The 17,782-nt window shown below is 34.5% G+C and overlaps 1 protein-coding gene across 2 annotated transcripts in view; it reads right to left on the bottom strand.

Moving 5' to 3' along the window:
- LOC116341534 (extracellular serine/threonine protein CG31145-like) overlaps positions 1-17,782 on the bottom strand; it is a 70,690-nt gene that overhangs the window by 10,934 nt on the left and 41,974 nt on the right. Inside the window, exon 3 of one of the 2 annotated variants that reach the window (XM_031768651.1) lies at positions 957-4,208. The exons of the other annotated variant lie outside the window; for it this stretch is intronic. The gene's annotated coding sequence lies outside the window, so the exon portion shown is untranslated. The remainder of the gene's footprint in view (positions 1-956; positions 4,209-17,782) is intronic. 2 annotated transcript variants of the gene reach the window in all.

Raw genomic sequence — 17,782 nt, forward strand, 5'->3', positions numbered from 1 at the left:
TTTCTGTTTCGTTCACCAGCGGGCGGAAAAAGCAGCAGTCAAATATGCCATGGAGTCGTTAAAACAAGCAGCACCGAAAATAATCAACGTTAGACGGTGGAAAGAGTGAGTAAGCGGGAAACGTACCAAGTAGCAAAATTGCGATCATAAAAAACGGTCGTAATTCAATCAAAACCATTGTATTGCCGCGATTTGTTCGCTTTGTTTTCATTCTCTCCTGCCCCGTTTGTCGCATTCATTCGGTTAATTAACTATGTAACAAAGGTTTTACAGTTGATTCTATTCTTGTTGCTTTTTGGTTCGATTTTGTCTATTTTTCTTTGCTAAAAGTCGCACTAAGATGTTATTTTACGACAGAATTCGTGAAATTTAAAATCATATGGTTCTATTTGTTGAGCCTTTGCTTTGGTCAAGCATGTATATTTATCGCGATGTTGTTGAAAGAATAAATACTGTGATTGCGTTTAAACGACGAAAGGAAAATTAAAAAAGGACGAATTTTGCTCTGGTTACATATTATTTGAGCCTTTATTTGTCGTGATTTTTACGCCGAATTAGAAAAAGGTAAAAAAAAGATTTCATTCGAATTTGCATTAATTTAGAGTCATAAAAAAGAGGTAAATTATTTAAGAGAAGCAGAACAGCTTGCTAGCTATCCGCTGATATTCGCAGACACTGAATCGGCGTTAACATGATGCTTGCGATTTGTGAACACATGTTTCGTACAATGTTTGAGCGTGGAAATTGGCGCACAAAGGATGATCATAAAGTTAGGTTGTCAAATTAACTACCGCAATTTTTAAGCTATTAACAAACGTTCAGCAAACGCTTTGAATTATGGGCCATTGTAATTATTTTCGAAGCATGTGCTTTGAACGCGCACACACCACCGCTCTCACACACCAACACAATAGCTTAGAGACAATCATCAAAAGACATTATATTTCAATATTTACCTTAAATATTACATTAACTGCTATATTTTTATAATGTTCATCAGCCGCAGCTTGTAAAACCTCTTCTGTAGGGGGTAACCGTGCCTAGCAAACGCTACGTCAGCGTAAATTTATGAATCAACAAAAAAAAAAGATTTCTAAATTGAATACGATGAAGCGAAAAAAATAAAAAAAGAGCCCGGTCGCGCGGGTAGATTCCAACGATTTCTTTGGCACGAAATTCGACCAATTTGAACGTAGATATTCTCAATGAATTTTATCGATTTGTTTTTCACTCTTTTTTATGTATTTTTGCACTTTCATTAACGTTAAGAGGCTTTTGAGAGTTAAAAAGCAATTAAAATTAGCACGAACAAGAGTAATTCAAGAATTTACGACAAAATCATTTCATTTAAATCGAACTTTTTGTTGTTTCTTTATACCGATTTTATGATTGGAATACTTAATCGAAGCTATTTAATGTTGGTTTTTTTATATTTTGGAAATTGTTTCACGATTTATGGAGAAATAATTTAACAAATAATATCACAAATCACTTGATTCAGTTGCCCAAATAGTACCTTTTTCTTTTGAAAAAAGCAAAATTAATCACATAGATAAATGGAAGCTTAAAGTTTAAAAATAAAATTTGGTTCCAATTTGATGCTACTTGAAAATTTGGCAAGAAGTGTGTCTGTTTATTTTTGTCTTTGTTTTCACTTATCGTCACGCATTTATTGTCAATGAACATTTAGAATCATTTTCATTTGTCACTTGAAACTTATTATTTATTTACTTGACAACGCAAAATGTGTGCACAAGTCACTTCGGATTCTTAATGTATATATCGTTTACATGAAATGCATGGGTGTTTGGGCGTTGCGCTTATTCCAAATGACTTTTAATAGATCAATGCGAAAAATATGTTTTCATGTCATTATTTATTGCGTTAAGTGTAGATGCGATGCTGAAAGGTGTATACGTAATTTTACACTTTACGGTTATTTTTGTTGTTGCTGTCGCTTTCGTTTATTTATATTTTGTGCTTGTCTGAACAACGAATCGACTTATCAATTTGCGTATGTGATTGCATGTGTGGACGTGAGTTTTTGATGAATTTGTATTTTGCTTCTTATTTTCAAAGTGCAAACGATTCACATATACGCAGCTGTTGGAGTGCTCTTAGCAGAGAAAACACTCAACTCTGGCTGAAGAATGACAAACGATAATCACAGCTTTATTGCCACCACCGTCGTACGACATTCACAAAAATGCTCACTATCTATGGAAGCACGATCAATGTCACTGTCACTGTCACTGACGCTGATAATGTAATGCGAATGTAATGAAAACCAATATTCACGCCACATTCACACTCGCTCTTCTTTGCACTTTGTTGATTCTCTCCCTCTCTCTCTCTATGTGTGTCGCTCTCTTGGTGCCAATCGAATATTCTCGCACACTGGTTTGGCCTGGTACGCGCGCGACAATTTTAAAAATGCGAAACCACAGGAACAGGCACTAATAAACGGCAATGCAAACTGACACGATGAAGGAAAAAAATCCGCTGTATGAAGCTTACGGACAGCAATGGTTCAAATGAGAGAATGAGAGCAAAACACAAAAAAAAACGCACACCGAAAATCACACTAATAATAAATGTGTCTATTTTGGCTGTTTACGTGTTTTCAGTACGTTTCCAATATCATCAGACTCAGCAGAAAGTCCATGGAACGGTGCTAAAGCAGCAGGAAGACAGAACGAAAAAAAAAATAACTTGTATATAATAGCACCGAAACATTTAATGCACATATAACATATTATATTGACTGTATCAGCAAAATAGGAATCGCATGTACCGACGCTATTTGCTGGTGCACATTTAATACGATTAAGGAACAATAAACGATTACAGCATAAATAAATTTATTTAACAGAACAAACGACGGAGAGACCGTACACGACTGATGTGAAAAAGACGAAAAATTTTTTATGTATGCGAGAAAAAAAAAGTATTTTTTCGATTCGAGAAAAATCACACCCGAACAAAATGTTTATATTTTTCTTTTTCTGTCACTTTTCACCAATTACCCGAGCACACCGAGTACAATTCTATCCACGCACAGTGAACCAATGTGAGCATGGGAATGTGAAGGTTTATTTGTTTGTTTTTGTTATTATTTTATTTTATTTTTTTCACTCACACTCTTCTTTCATTCACGTGGAAGATATATTACTTTCGATGCAGTTAAGCTAGAATCCATTTTTCATTGCACACGGATTTATTTCGTGGTATTATTTTTCACCGAGCGTGTACTCAATCAGTTTTATCAATGAATGTCGCTAGAACAAAAAATACCACAAATATAAAGTTTTTATTTTCACTCAATTGCTTAGTATATTGTGCTGCCGTGCGCATGAGAGATGTTTCACGAAACCGAGTTTAATTTCAAATTGTCGTATTTATTGGGAAATTATCATCAGATTGTATGAGGTAAATATTAGATAGCCTTTTTTTTGCAAACGTTAACATATATTACGCGCACAATTCCATTTAAAAATGTTATTTATTTGGACTGTTTCATTTATTTGTGCGGCAAAATTTGTTTGAATTTATTTCATTTTCATTTTATTTTTCCGGTCGTAAATTCTTGTTTTCACAGTTTTTATTTGCGGTATTTTTTTTTGATTTTGTGTTTCTAACACATGCCGTAAGCCTTTAGCAAAATATTTTTCTCACTGATTTATCTGATTTTCCAAGAACAATTAGTAAAACGCACGTGCGTTTGATGGATGAATTACAGTTGATTGGATTCGGGACCGTTTGATAGTTTAAAATTGCAATTCAAACCATTCAAAATTGAATTTGATGCGCACCAATGTCGGAATGTAAAAAATATAGAACCCGCAACAATTTTACAAATTGAATGCCTCAAAGTTGCTGTTTTTTTTTTCTCGTCACGTCGTTGTTGGAATGGATGTGGTGGCAGTTGATGATTAGCGCAGTTTGCTATTGACGTGAAGTAACACAATGTTTACGCAGAGTAGCGCGAACATCCAATACGATGCACACATTGTCATCAACCGTTCTATTCGAATGTGAATTTTGGGAAGCTCGACCGGCACACACACACACAGATTGAGTGTTGGTGGCCTGAAGGTCCTGAATGCGAATGACACTGATGAACTGCTTTTATAAATGTGCTGTCAAAGTTTTGGCCCAGTTTCCGATCACGACTTTTACCAACTTTTATGATGCCACTGCTGTTTCGTCTGTGAACAACAAAAAAATAACGAAAACATTATAAAAATTGAATGTTTCCCATTTGACGTCTTTAACTTAACAAACATTATAGCTTCACAGATAAATTATTGATGAATTTCTAACCGAAAAAAAAAATCAAATCACATAATTCAAAATACTTTGATTTCTTCAATCAAAGTGATGTGCTGGCAAGATGCGTATACCCGCGTCAATGAATTTTTTATTGAAACAAAATTTCAGAGAGACTTACAGACTAATATGATTGTTGAACTTCATCGAAAAGTGAACGAAACGTAATGAATAAATACAACAATGACACTAAACAAAATTTCGTTATCTTCTTCTTTTTGTTAGAACTGATAAGACGGGCATACGTTTACGGTGGGAGAGATGATACAATGATGAATAATGTAGAAGTATGTTTTGTTTTCTCTCTTTGTATGTATGGACAACGATTCTACCTTATCATCATCTACTCTGTGTGTCGATTTAATTCATTGCTTTAGTTTAAACATGTTTCGTTCCGAACAAAACACACAACGTCAACGGAAGAAGTGAATGTTTAAATTTAAATCATTCTTCGTTCTATCTCTTATAATAGGTCACTTTTTATAATACCAAAAGAGAATGAAGAGAGAGAGGAAGTGAGAGAGAGAACCGAAGAGTATAAATAGAGACGTTCTAATGCAAGCAACATAAAAGAGAGCATTTTAAAGTGAAACACATTAAAAATAATTAACTATTAATATTTAGCGCCATAAAAACGATAATGGTCTGTCTCTTTTTTCTCTTTCTCTTTGAAATGAACGAAAGTAGGTTGTTGCTCTGATTTGCGTGTTGAGAAAACTGAAACGCATACAAGTGAGAGTTGGCAAAAAGTTGAAAGAAAAAGAAAATTCGATGAGCCGCATTAAAAGTATACGAATGATGTTGAGAAACCTTTGAACACAATGACCGGCATCACTGACGTCACTATTTTTTTATCACCAAAGCCATACTGTAAGCAACCACCGACCAAGGCTCAAAGTCTGTGCTTTACCTTTGGAGTGAGTCATTTCGTCTGATTTTTTTTTTCATTTTTTTGGCTTCAAAGAAAAGCGATTCAGTACCAAATGCGATAAAGAAATTCATTTGAAAGTAGATTTGAAACAAAATCTCTTCATCGTTTCTAAAGTTGCTTACATTTTTGTTGAAATTCTCCGATTCAACGAACGCAGTATGTGCGGCATGAATTGCGATAAAATAAATGACAAATAATCAACCTGTAGATTCGTCCACAGCTCAATCAGTAATTGTTTATACAAGTTTTTTGCTTCCTCTTTCTCTCTCATCCTCTCTCTTGCTCGCAATATCTCTGTCTGTTTATCTATTTCTCTCTCTCTCTCTCTAACCACTGTCGGACGTAATAATTATGATGAACAAACAGTATGAAATTTGAGGGACAATGTCAAATTCAAAATATACTTCCAACAAAACACTCTCTCGCATAAGCGTCATAAATAATAATAATAAAATACAACTGGATAAACAAATGCACGACTCGTAACAAATTGTTTTTCTATGTAGAAATACCCTTTAAAAATGGTCTATAAATTGTTGATGGACTTCCTCAAAAATATTTGTATCGCAGGCACGGTTAAAATAATGTAGCCTTTTGATCAGTAAATGGAATCCGGACTATGAGTAATAGTAATTATTGCTAGGGGATAACCATGAATTGCAGATCGAATAATTTATAATAATAAACGCTATTTCTCTCTATTTTTCACTAATTCTTCTAGTATTTCTACTAGTTTGTTCTAATACTGCTATTTTTTGCTAATTTTTCTAGTACGTCAAAAATATTGCATACGTCAGATTGACTGCATGATCGAATAACCGAAATGTGTTTACGTAAATGTTTCAAGTTGACACTTTCACCGTGTATATTTGAAGCAGGCATGTAATCTATTTCTATTTATTGAAGTTTCAGTCCTTTGAATATTGAAATTATTATCTACATTACAACATCAGTGCTATCAAATCAAGTTTCGGGCTGTATATATTTTATTAAAATAATTTTTAAGTGTTTTTTTCTCTTGATTACACTCCACTTGCTTTGTGCTTCCAAGCCTGCTTCATTCATTTTATATTTTTCAATTGAATTAAAATTATTTAAATTCAAAATTGATTGATAAAATACTAAAACAGAAAAATTGAATATCGTGTGAGTACTTGTCATATAATTATTGTTTACCTAGCGTTAAACGTCAAGTTTTACGTTTACAGAGACGTATATGTTTTCAGTAAGAAATCTGTCATCAAATCTACATTTCCGATTGCAATTCGTAAATTGTAGTTAATACAGATGGAACGTGCTTGGTTAAGTGCCATTGAATATATTTTTATTTAAAAATGGGAAAAAGCGTATTTAACTACATATTTTGATACATTTTAGTTCAACACTATTCAATTCGTTTGTTTTGTGAATTTTATTTGAATTAATTATTGCAATAAATTCAAGAATAAATTCTTACTAAAGTATATACGTGTACAGTGCTAATTCTGCTATTTATTGCTAATTTCTCTATTTTCTTCATGTAAATTTCCCTATTTTTTGCTAATGTGCTAATTCTAATTCGCATGGATATCCCCTAGAATTATTGTATGTGTACTTGTCCGCCATCGTCCGCCACTATTTTCATTAATATTGATTGAATTTAATTATCGTCGGTTGCACGAAACAATTTTACTGAACCATTATAAATGAAGTGAACTGCGATAATCGAATGCAAGTGAGTCATTGAATTTATTGATAATTTTTAATAGATTCAGTGCAACCTTTTAGCCTCAAATGGAATATAAGACACACGACCATGTTCTGTTTTATTTGTACTATATTGTTGTATAGAGAACGAGTCATGCATTCAAATTAATCGGAAAATAGCAATAATAATAACATCATCATCATCATCATCATCATCATCGTATGTCTAGGGGAGAGAAACCAATGCTAGTTTTTCTAGTTTATAGCTAATTTACTAGTTTTTAGCTAATTTACTAGTTTATTGCTTGAATAATCTAATAATGCTAATATTCCTTTATGAAATTGCTAGTTTTCTAGTTTTTTGTTCTGTCAAATGACAATCAAATGATTGTACTGACACAATGAAGTATTCTGACGTTTTGTTGTTCAGACATATTTTTATGTGTTTTGAATAAATATACACTTATAATAGTGAAAATTAGTTTAATTATTCTTTTTTAACACAAAATCGTGCATAAAGTACTTGTTTCTTTCAATAGTCGACTTGTAAAATTGATTTAGTCACCAAATCATGGCAGAATATCAAAATGGCGGATCAAATAATTTTTGCTAATTTTTCTAGTTTTTGCTAGTTTTTTTCTAATTTTCCTAGTTTTTACTTGAAATATAAAAAACTAGCTAATGGTTTCCGTCCCCTAGTCGTATGTTGCAGCATTGTTATACATATTTTGATGCAAGGGGTTGAATATTCTATACAGAAAGAGAGAGAGAGAGAGAGAGAGAGAGAGAACATGAACTGTCGCTGAATGTAAACAGATAGTTCAGATGTACAATAAAAGCCACAACCATAAATTTCTTAAATAGTACATTTTTTTTATCGTGGGTTTGTTCAATGAAATTATTTGTTTGCATTGATTTGGGGCATTATGGGCCAGTGAATGTGCAACGACTGTATATTTATTTATAATCAAATGGATACAAAATTTTGTCAGCGAATAGTATGGGGGATTAGTGATGATTAGAATGCTTTTAGCCCATGCCCAACCAAACACACACAAAATGTTGACGGTGATTGTCAAAACTATTTGTGTGACTAAACATATGCTAAATGCAATTAAATTGTACAAAACGCTAAAATAAATTGCTTGATGCATCGATTGCTTATTTATTAAATCGAATGTAATATGCACGGAAAATGAAACTGAATCATACGAAATAGATCGGTGAAGGGGGAGGAGGGGAGCCGAGATAGACTCTGCACCACTTGCAATAATAAATGCAATTTCATATTAACTGATTAAAAAACAGTTTCCATGTTTTTCAATTACGCTGAAATTTGCAACGCTACCAGGGCCAGTGACAACATATTTATGCAATGCCACTAACAAAATATTCATCATTATAGATTACGTTCGATTTTCACCTCATACCATTCACCATTCATCCAATATTTTTCGGTAGTGTATGTGTGTGCAGACGAGAATTTTGGTGTTAACTGAGTGTAGTCGATGTGACCATCGTGTGTATCGGGTATGTGGATCGTTCAATTTGTTGATGAGTCAAAATGGTGCGCGAAAAACCAAATAATTACTACTTTCATTTCAATTTTGTCATTTGCTTTCCGCGTTATGAAAACATACACATATTTATACGGATACACAAACGAGCAAAATAACTAAATTTATTATCGATCTCCCAAATGGTTTGTACACACAATTCGTTTCATGTCTTCTTGTCGCACTCGCAATAGTTGCTCTCTTTTTTTACTTTTAGTTTGTTTTATGTGTTTCCAACTTTTCATCGAAAGGACTAGAAGGAGAAAGAGAAAGAGATAGAGAAAAGAAGATAGATAGACAGACGCATAGAGAGAGAGACTGTGTGAGAGAGAGAGTGAGAGAGAGAAAGAGATATAAAACAACAAATACTGAAACAATTCAATTTCGAATGGGAAAAATTGAGCACTAGATTGAGCACGAAAAAAAAGGCGAACAGAAGAGTAGAACCGAGAGAATCACATGAAAAAATTATCAAGTTTTGTGAGTCAATGTGCAATACAATTTTCGCATGAAACAAACAACAGAATAACAACAAGCAACATCCGAAATGTTGGACATATTCTTGTATTCCGACAATTTTTTCTCACGTGAGATTGAAAAGACATGACGCAAAAGAAAAATGCTTCGAAAAGGAAAAACGATTGTTAAATCCAATGGGAAATATATGGAATGAAAGCGGGTGCTTTCCATCTTCATGTAGGTGTATGTATGTGTGTGTGTGTGTGTTTGTGCCGCTTGAATTGCATTGCTGAAGACCCAAAGTTTTTCGCTTAAAAGTAGCAATGGCATCGCCTTTAAAACATTACACATATACATGCCACGGTTGAATTTCCTTTGAGTGTGAGCTCTGCGTGTATCCTCTTTCAATAAAGGAAGTGAAGCGTCCACATGAGCATCAATACGTGTAAAAGAAACACAAGACAAAAGAGGCAACAACAAAAAAAATCGAAAACGTTGATAAATTAGAAACCATCGCCGAATTTTTGATTAGCAAAATTCAACTGACTGACATTGGTCGTGGCCGTTGTACAAATTGATTCAAAAGAAAAAAAGACGATGAAGAAAAACTGAATCTCAGAGAAAATGGCTGCGGGCCATGAATACAGTCAACAAATGTTATGTTGCTCGGACTTGTCCATTGTTTATTGGAAAATTTTTCTTGGAAAATGGAATTGCTTTTGTTCTCCTTGGCCATTTTGATTAACGAATGTTGGCCGAAATGACATGAAAAAGAACCGTTGAGGGATGACGGTGATTGTGATTGCACGATTTTTTGACTGTGTATATTCGGCAATCCATCTGCTTTCAGTCTTAAAATTCAAGAGGTAGATGCGAAAATCGAACTATAATTTTCAAAACAACATTTTACTCGACTGAAGTTTTATTGTTTCCCATTCGCTAGATAATCTGCTAGAGATTTGTACTTTTTCATTCGTTTCCGAACACATTCACATGGCTGCAAGCGTACACATCACTTGGCAACACATCCACATTCAATCGCACAACTTTAGCTCGCTTCAAAGCAAAAGAAATTAGTCTTTTGATTTCATTTACAGAACATTTCACATGGCTACCGATTAACTTAATGGATGAAATTAGAGAATTAAATTTACGCGCGCAAAATGAAAATAAAGCAATTTCATTGTACCTTTGTTCTTTATGCCATTTCAATCAAATCAAATCGCAACATTTATTTGATTTTATGAAGAGCAGGTTCATGGAATTTTTGTATATGTATTGCGAAATGTGATCACAGAGTGTCAAATAAAATGGTTAAGTTGCGTGTTATGGACACACAAATAGGACTACAGAAAAAAGACACTCATCCAAAAATGTATTCAGTTTCATTATCGTCGAATTGGAACACAGACGATGTCCCATCACATCATTCGAAATGAAGCAAAAAATAAAAAAAAATTAAACGAACACAAAGAGATTTACGCCATTCATATCTATTTATGCTCGATTAATGTGGCTTCAAATGGGTGTTGTTTGGCGGCAATTTGAATGATACATATGTATATATAAGGCGTTTTGTAGCTCGTTTTTGTTTCTCCAAACTATTTTCAAAGCCATAAAGCACGCAATTCATGTGCCACACAAAAAAAAGTGTGCGACACGAACCACAAAGTCCGGTTAACATTGTTTTCACCACACACATACCGAGAGATACACACACACAAGCCAACAAATAGCAAACCAAAAATATAAAAAAGAATGTGATAGCATTCACATATTATTATATGGTATATAATGTGAAAATATAATTGCGTAAAATAAATGTTTAAACAACACAATTAAACACCAACAATTACTACATTATTGTGCGGAATAAATTAAATTGTATTACACATTTAACGGTTCAGAACGCGAAAAGTAGCAACCCTATGCTATTGGGATGCATCCAATAAACTCATTACGAAATGTATGTGAATGGAACAGAAGAGTATTAACATTTTTTATTTGTTTGTTTGAAAAACGAAAAAAAAGTGCATCCGAAATGAATGCCATTCGTAATACACACAATCATATTTTAATAACCCCTTTCATTTCCTGTTTTCTCTATATGCCACTTCCACAGTTACCACCACCTTCTGTTGCATTTGGAGCTTCAGTCGAACCTTGAATTATATTTCATGCTGTGAAAATCGCAACGATCGAAATGCATTTATTTTGTCAACTGTTTGCCAATTTTGGATGATACATATAAGTTGCGTGCACAATAATTATGATGCACTCTAACCACTCCACCTCATCCCCCACCGTTGCATTAAATTCGACAAAAAGTTGTAATTTCTGTGCGCGAGATGCGAGCAAGAGTTGGCGGCGGTCATGTACGTCATTTTGAAGTTAAACTTGAATGAGCACATGTTTGAGTAGCATGATGAGTGTTAGTTTAGTCAGTCTAGCGCAAGTTCTTCTAGCAAAAACATCATTTTCTGGAAAATTTATCTCATTAACACAATTTTGGGTTGTTTTATTCAAATGTAACCATAATTATTCGCGCTTGTGTGTGTCTCGCTCATTTACTCGATTTCTCTCTCTCTCTCTCGGCTTTTTGCCATACACGCACACACAAGTGCACACTTTGCGTTATACTTCACATCGACTCGTTGAGGTTTACCATGTTTACATTACATTCAAATGGGAAAAGTCAGTATTTCACTCATCGTTTAAATATTAATTTAATGTTCTTCCACTCGAAAAGTGGTATGTGTGCGCTTCATACACAAACTAACACACTTATGCACCACCAAAAATGTGCACACGCATGTGCTCATATGGTTTACTGCTTGTATTCAAGTTTTATCTCTGACGCCATAGAGTTTCAGGTATCCTATTTGTTGATTTGAGATTATAACAAGAAAAGTTCGTATTTCAAACGGAAAAATGTTCGGATGCGCTTGCTATCTTTCTCGTTTGCGTCTTAACAAACAAAACTTGAAAAAAAAAACTATCAAAAATTTACGATGCTCACGTTTTAAGCTGTTGCAAGATGGGAACAAAAAACTTGCTCTTCCGTTCTATGCAGCGTTCGTAGCGCTGGTAATGAGAGAGTCACAAGGCGAGGTGCGCTCGTCGTAGAAGTCGATTCATTTTTTTTATTGTTGACAATGCACCGGAATGTAACAGCAAAATCAACGTCATGAAACATTGAAAAGGTTAAAAAATTTAAGTGACATTCACATACTTTGTCACAAGTTTTTCAAGTACTTGCTCGACACCTTAGTTATCATCTCATCAAGAACGGAGCAAGAAAGCACAAAAAAAAAACAAGACAGCCGAGAAAAAAAGATCGAATTGAAAAGTAACGACAACAATTTAAAAATAAATTTTACACAGTACAAACAATGAATTGTCTGGGTTTTTCGCATGAAAAACTTCAGTCACATGATTTTTCGAACGAAACGAAAAATTGTTGAAATCAATTGACAGCGTTTTCACACAAATACACACACGCATGGAATGATTTCGACCACATGTGATTCATTTTGTGTGTGTGTCTGTGTGTGTGTTTTTTGGTTCGTTTGTTGTTCGTGTCGAAGTAAAATGACAGAAAATATGAAAATCGCTTAAATCGCAACAGTCGCGATAACTTCGCTGGCGGCTGCATGATTCCTACTGTTTGACTGCATCAAAATCTATTTGTTCGACTTTTGAAACGTAGCGCACGCTCACGTCATCATAATGCCTGGAATGACATCGAAAATTCTCTGCATATTTTATACACTGGCAAAATAAAAGTTCCGGCACAAGCTACATACAATAGAATTGAAAAGTAAAGCGAAGAGAAAGATAGACAGAGATAGAAAAGGCAAACAACGACAACAACTTCAATGCAAAAATAGCGAACAACATTTTTGAGCGAGTCGAAAACGTGCCACATGAATAGATGGCATTTTCTAAGCAAACGACTCTAAGAAAGCATACAAATGTAAACAACCAGCAATGCACACCATCTGTAATGCACACACATACATTGATTCATGCCCATTCTCAAACTCTATATTTATTTCTCTCTCTCTCTAGCTCACCCACTTCGCTCGCTTCTTTTCACACACACACATCACGAAATGTTCTACTTGTGCTTCGTTTCTTTTTACATATTTTATCTTTTTTCACATCTTATTTTCAGCGCATTTTTTTCACTTTATTTCCGTCGTATTTTTCCGTTGGTATTCTTTCGTCATATGCAAAAATGAAGCATTTTTTCGTTACTGTATAGTTCTTTTTTTCATACCTCTATTCGATAGTTTAACTTGTTGGAATGTAGTGAGAGAAAGAGATTTCTTATAAATGTGCACACAAAGTCTATTGAATTTGCAGCAAGTGTAGAAATGAACCAGTATGCGCTCAAACTGCAGCGATCAACACAATAAACACGTAGACATGGCCAACGAAAAAGCAATTGCACTCAACCAAATGTATGCACACACACACACTCTATTTAACGTGTTAACACCGAAAAAACCAATTTCTCACAACAACACTGTCTAAATCTAGAATATTTATTCGGTTTGGATTTTGTTTTTGTTTTTCAACTGTTGACTTTTGTCCGAGTGTTCTCGATTTATTTCTTCGTCGGTTTGAAACTTGTTTCAAAATGTAGCGTTTTTTTGCTTTTTTTGTTACCTATAAATGTTCGTTGTTGTAAATGTTTCAATTGTTGTTTAAACTCTTGTGTGCCTGACAAAACATGAAGAATGGCAACTAAATGAGGTAAAAATGATGCAAAACAACACAACAATAAACAATTTCAGAAAACGTAAAACGTTCCACTGAAGATTCAATCCAAATGTTTTGAGAGTGCTCAAAGTACCAAGATGACTGTTACTGTCAATGTTATGATGACACATTGAATGAAAATGGTCACGAAAACCAACATCCAAGAGACCAACACACACACACACAAAAACACAGTTAATCTCGATTGCTTGCCATTTCTTTCTTATATGTTGAATTTTTCGGGAACTCTGAACTGTTACTTCACGTGTTCACATAGTTTTTTCCTTCTTTTCTCTTGTGTAAATAACAATTTCATTTTTGCATTCTTTAGGTCTGGTGCGGCACCATATGTGCATCTTCTTGTTGTAGTTTTTTTTTTGGAAGCCACATATACACTATATTTGATTTCAAACCATTTTTCCGATTCAATTTTTCCATTCAATCGAAGAACTGCAAAGTTTTCTCAACCAATTTCAAGTTGAAGCACTAGTTTTGCACACTCAAGTATTTGTGATTGAAGTTTCCCTCCACTGACTTATTGGTTCTTATCTTCATCGTATTTTTTTCTCTTGCTGCTGCGCTTGTGATATGCACCTTAACAATGATGATCGACAAATGGTTGTCTTGTTATAGTTGTTGAAAAATGAATGCGGAAAAAAAACATCAAAATAAATTGCAAAATTATAGCCGTTACTTTAATCGTATCGAGCATGAACTCCGAGTTGGGGCATAACAGAGAAAAAACGCCGCAATAATGAAAATAATCATAATTACAATCACAACAGTAATAGCAACAATCATTTAATATAAATTTCATGCACGAACGAACAACACTATACAACTGGAACCGACGTTGTGAGTGTGCGTTTTTTTTTGTCTTCGTGCTGCGTGCATTCAATTTTATTCGAATTTGTCCATTGCCGCTCTATTAGATACTGAATAGAGTTGACGAGTGACATTGAACTGTTTTGAAAAAAATATATGGAGACATTAAGAAAGGTGCATCGATCGAGGTATTGCAATAAAACCCATCGAAATCAATTGCATTGAAAAGTAAAAGACGAAATGTGATTTGAATGAGAAATAAGATGCAAAACTAATAAAATGACGAATTGTGGCCACGTTATAGCTGTTTATCTTAAGCGCCGTTGTTGCCATCGTTGATGATGTTGTTATCGTTGTCGTATGGTTCTTGATGGCGTTCTCCATTCGAATTGAATGAGTTTTATCGTTGATTCAATGCTATCTGCTGCTGTTATTATTGTTTGTTGTTTTCTTTTATTTTATTTTTTCATCTTTCATCGTGAATTTCGATATTTGTACTCTAGCTCAAATTCAATTGTTTTCGCTACTTGTTTTCATTGGTGTCCCGTTTTCACTGTGCTTTGCTTTTTCTAGTGAAACGAAAACCGAAACGAAGAGAGAAAGAGAGAGAAAAGTCCACATCAAAATCAACAATATGAATGTATTGAGTTCAGTTGATATGTTTGCGCTCATGTGTGTGCTCATGGTTGTTGTTAAATTTTGTGCTTGTTTGCTTTGATAGCAACTCATTTCACTTTGATGTGGTTCAATCGATGGAATTTTCTGGTGAAAACGTTTTACCAATTGCTTATTTAATAAAAAGAAATTCAAGTGAAACAATGCTCAGCAGTAATGTTATTTACATTTTTTTTTTGTCATCGTCATTTGGTTTCGTTACAGCTGTCGCCTCGCAGAATATCAAATAACTCAAACACCTTCACCGCACACAATTGCAGATCTTTCAATGTGCAGCGCATTCTCTTTCTCTACGCTCGTGTGCACAGGTCGCAGTCTGTCTGGCTGAATATGCTTCGAAAATCGCTTTTTTTCGCGCGCAACGAATCCATTTTTATGTGAAGCACATCAATCAAACCCAAGTGCATTACATATGTCAACTGAGAAATTTGCTCGTTTCAATATGAGCACCATTGCCATCAAGTTACAATCCAACACAAAATTATTTTCTACCGCATATGTATATGTGGAATTTGATGAGCAACACACGAGAAATTCGATCGAGTATTTTCGAATCGGATATCTTTTGTCTGCACGTTTTCAATTGAATTAATATGTGTTTGCTGTTCAGTGCCATCGTTGTGGTCTCATTTTTGTTGTGTGAAATGTGCGCATGTTGCAAACTGTATTCCCATCATCACAGCCATCCAATTTAATTCCAAGTAAAAATATGCTTGGGATTTCGTTGATTATTTTCGTTGTTGTCAATTTGTTTTGAAATGCCATCGAGAGCCGAGAACGAAAATGAGCGAGAAAAGTACTTCGATGCACATCGATCATACTTTATGCATTCGGATCTGTGTCACACAAATAGAGTTAGATGTGTAGCATTTATTTGGCCAAAAAATTGAAAGTGTACACAAAAACTATCACCAATGTAAAGTCACCGTTGTTAATATATTGCATAACAAAAACAAAATGTTTTACTTTCAACTAAGTAAACTGTAAATGCAAAATTTGCAGATGCAACCGAATGGGAAAAATTTGAGGAAAAAATCTTTTCGAGCACATACAAATTTTTTTTTTCTCTTTCCGGATTTGCTCAGTTTTTAGTTTTTTGTTCGATGAATGGCGGCGCTCTCATCTCATTGTTGGAAGAAGTTTTTATGTTTGGTTTAGCATTTTTCAGTGGAGACAACTTGATTTTTCCGTTCAACATGTTTAGTTGATTCACTCATTCTTGATGCATCTCGTAATCGACATGGCAGCGAACACAAAAAATCATCCATGAAAAAAAAATATTCTGACAGAATCAGTTGTTGCAAAATGGGATGAAAACTTTCGTTCCAATCAGGTTTTTCTTTCTCTCTGTCCCTCTCTCTTTCTTTCTTTCTCTCTGTCACACTCTCTTTCGCATTCTCTCTTTTCTCCGTCGAATACAACGACAAAAAATGCGGCAGCAAATTCGTTTTAATCCGCAATGGCTGAACGAGATGAGTGAAATTAAGAAAAGTAAATTCCATTGTTATTTTGCAAAAGCTGTGTGCAACGAACGGTTTCGCGACTGTGCATGAAATTTCATACGACACTTTTTCCAAGTGAAAAAAAAAATGTTGTATGAGTTTTTCATCTACTTTGCTTTTGGCGAACGACTGAAAGTTAGTTGAACAAATAGTTCTCAAATTTTTGAAGGCATGATGACATAAAAATGCTGCTTCAAACAATAAATATTCGCTTTTGACCAGTGATTTTTTTTTCTTTCTTTCGCCGAGTCTCTGTCTCTCGTTTAGTGTCGTCGACTGTTCCATTTCTGAGTAATATCACACAGTAAAGAGATAACGGTATCACGTGATGTCAGCGCAAGTATTAAACATGACCCTTACAAAACGAGAAAAATAGACGCGTTTTTATCTTGAGCATTGCATGTCTGTACGTTGATGTGGAGGATTTTCTTACATTTTTGCGAAACAATGCACATACGAATATCACGAGAAAGGGATCGAATATTGCGAGTGTAGAAAAAAAATTAGAAAATGATAAATTGTGCGGCTTTAATACGATGTACCGTTGTTGCTTTTCGTCTTTTACTTTGGTTTCTTTCGTCTATTTTTTTTGTTGGTTCATTTTGAGCGCTGTCATCTCAGAAGAACACTTAAAGATACATTGCAAGCGTTTTGTGTGCGCAACAACGAGGTGATACGTGTCACACACTCAATAAACTTCGTTCATTTATTTGTTTCGGTTCAAATGGCGCGTCATACCCCGAAAAGATTGTTGTGCTAGTCTGGCCGATATATTAATCTAGCTTCGTTTTTATTTTGCCACGTTCGACCGCACTTATGATTTGATTGTTGTTTCTTTTCTCAGTTGTTTTTGTTGTTTATGCTTTCTTTATGACTATTTTTATGCTCTTTATTTGCTCTATTCGTTTAATTTGCGGTAATGGTGTCAATTTGGCCATAATTTAGTTGAGCTTTTCATTCTTGACATTGGCTTTTGTTCATTCGATTTCTCTATTTTCTCAGTGGTCTCGCTCGTATTTATGCAATTTTTCTCCATCTACCCCCCCCCCCCC

The sequence above is a fragment of the Contarinia nasturtii genome, unplaced genomic scaffold, assembly GCF_009176525.2.
Source record: "Contarinia nasturtii isolate CC-2019 unplaced genomic scaffold, AAFC_CNas_1.1 Cnas_scaffold_745, whole genome shotgun sequence".
In the NCBI taxonomy this organism is placed as follows: Eukaryota; Metazoa; Arthropoda; class Insecta; order Diptera; family Cecidomyiidae; genus Contarinia; species Contarinia nasturtii.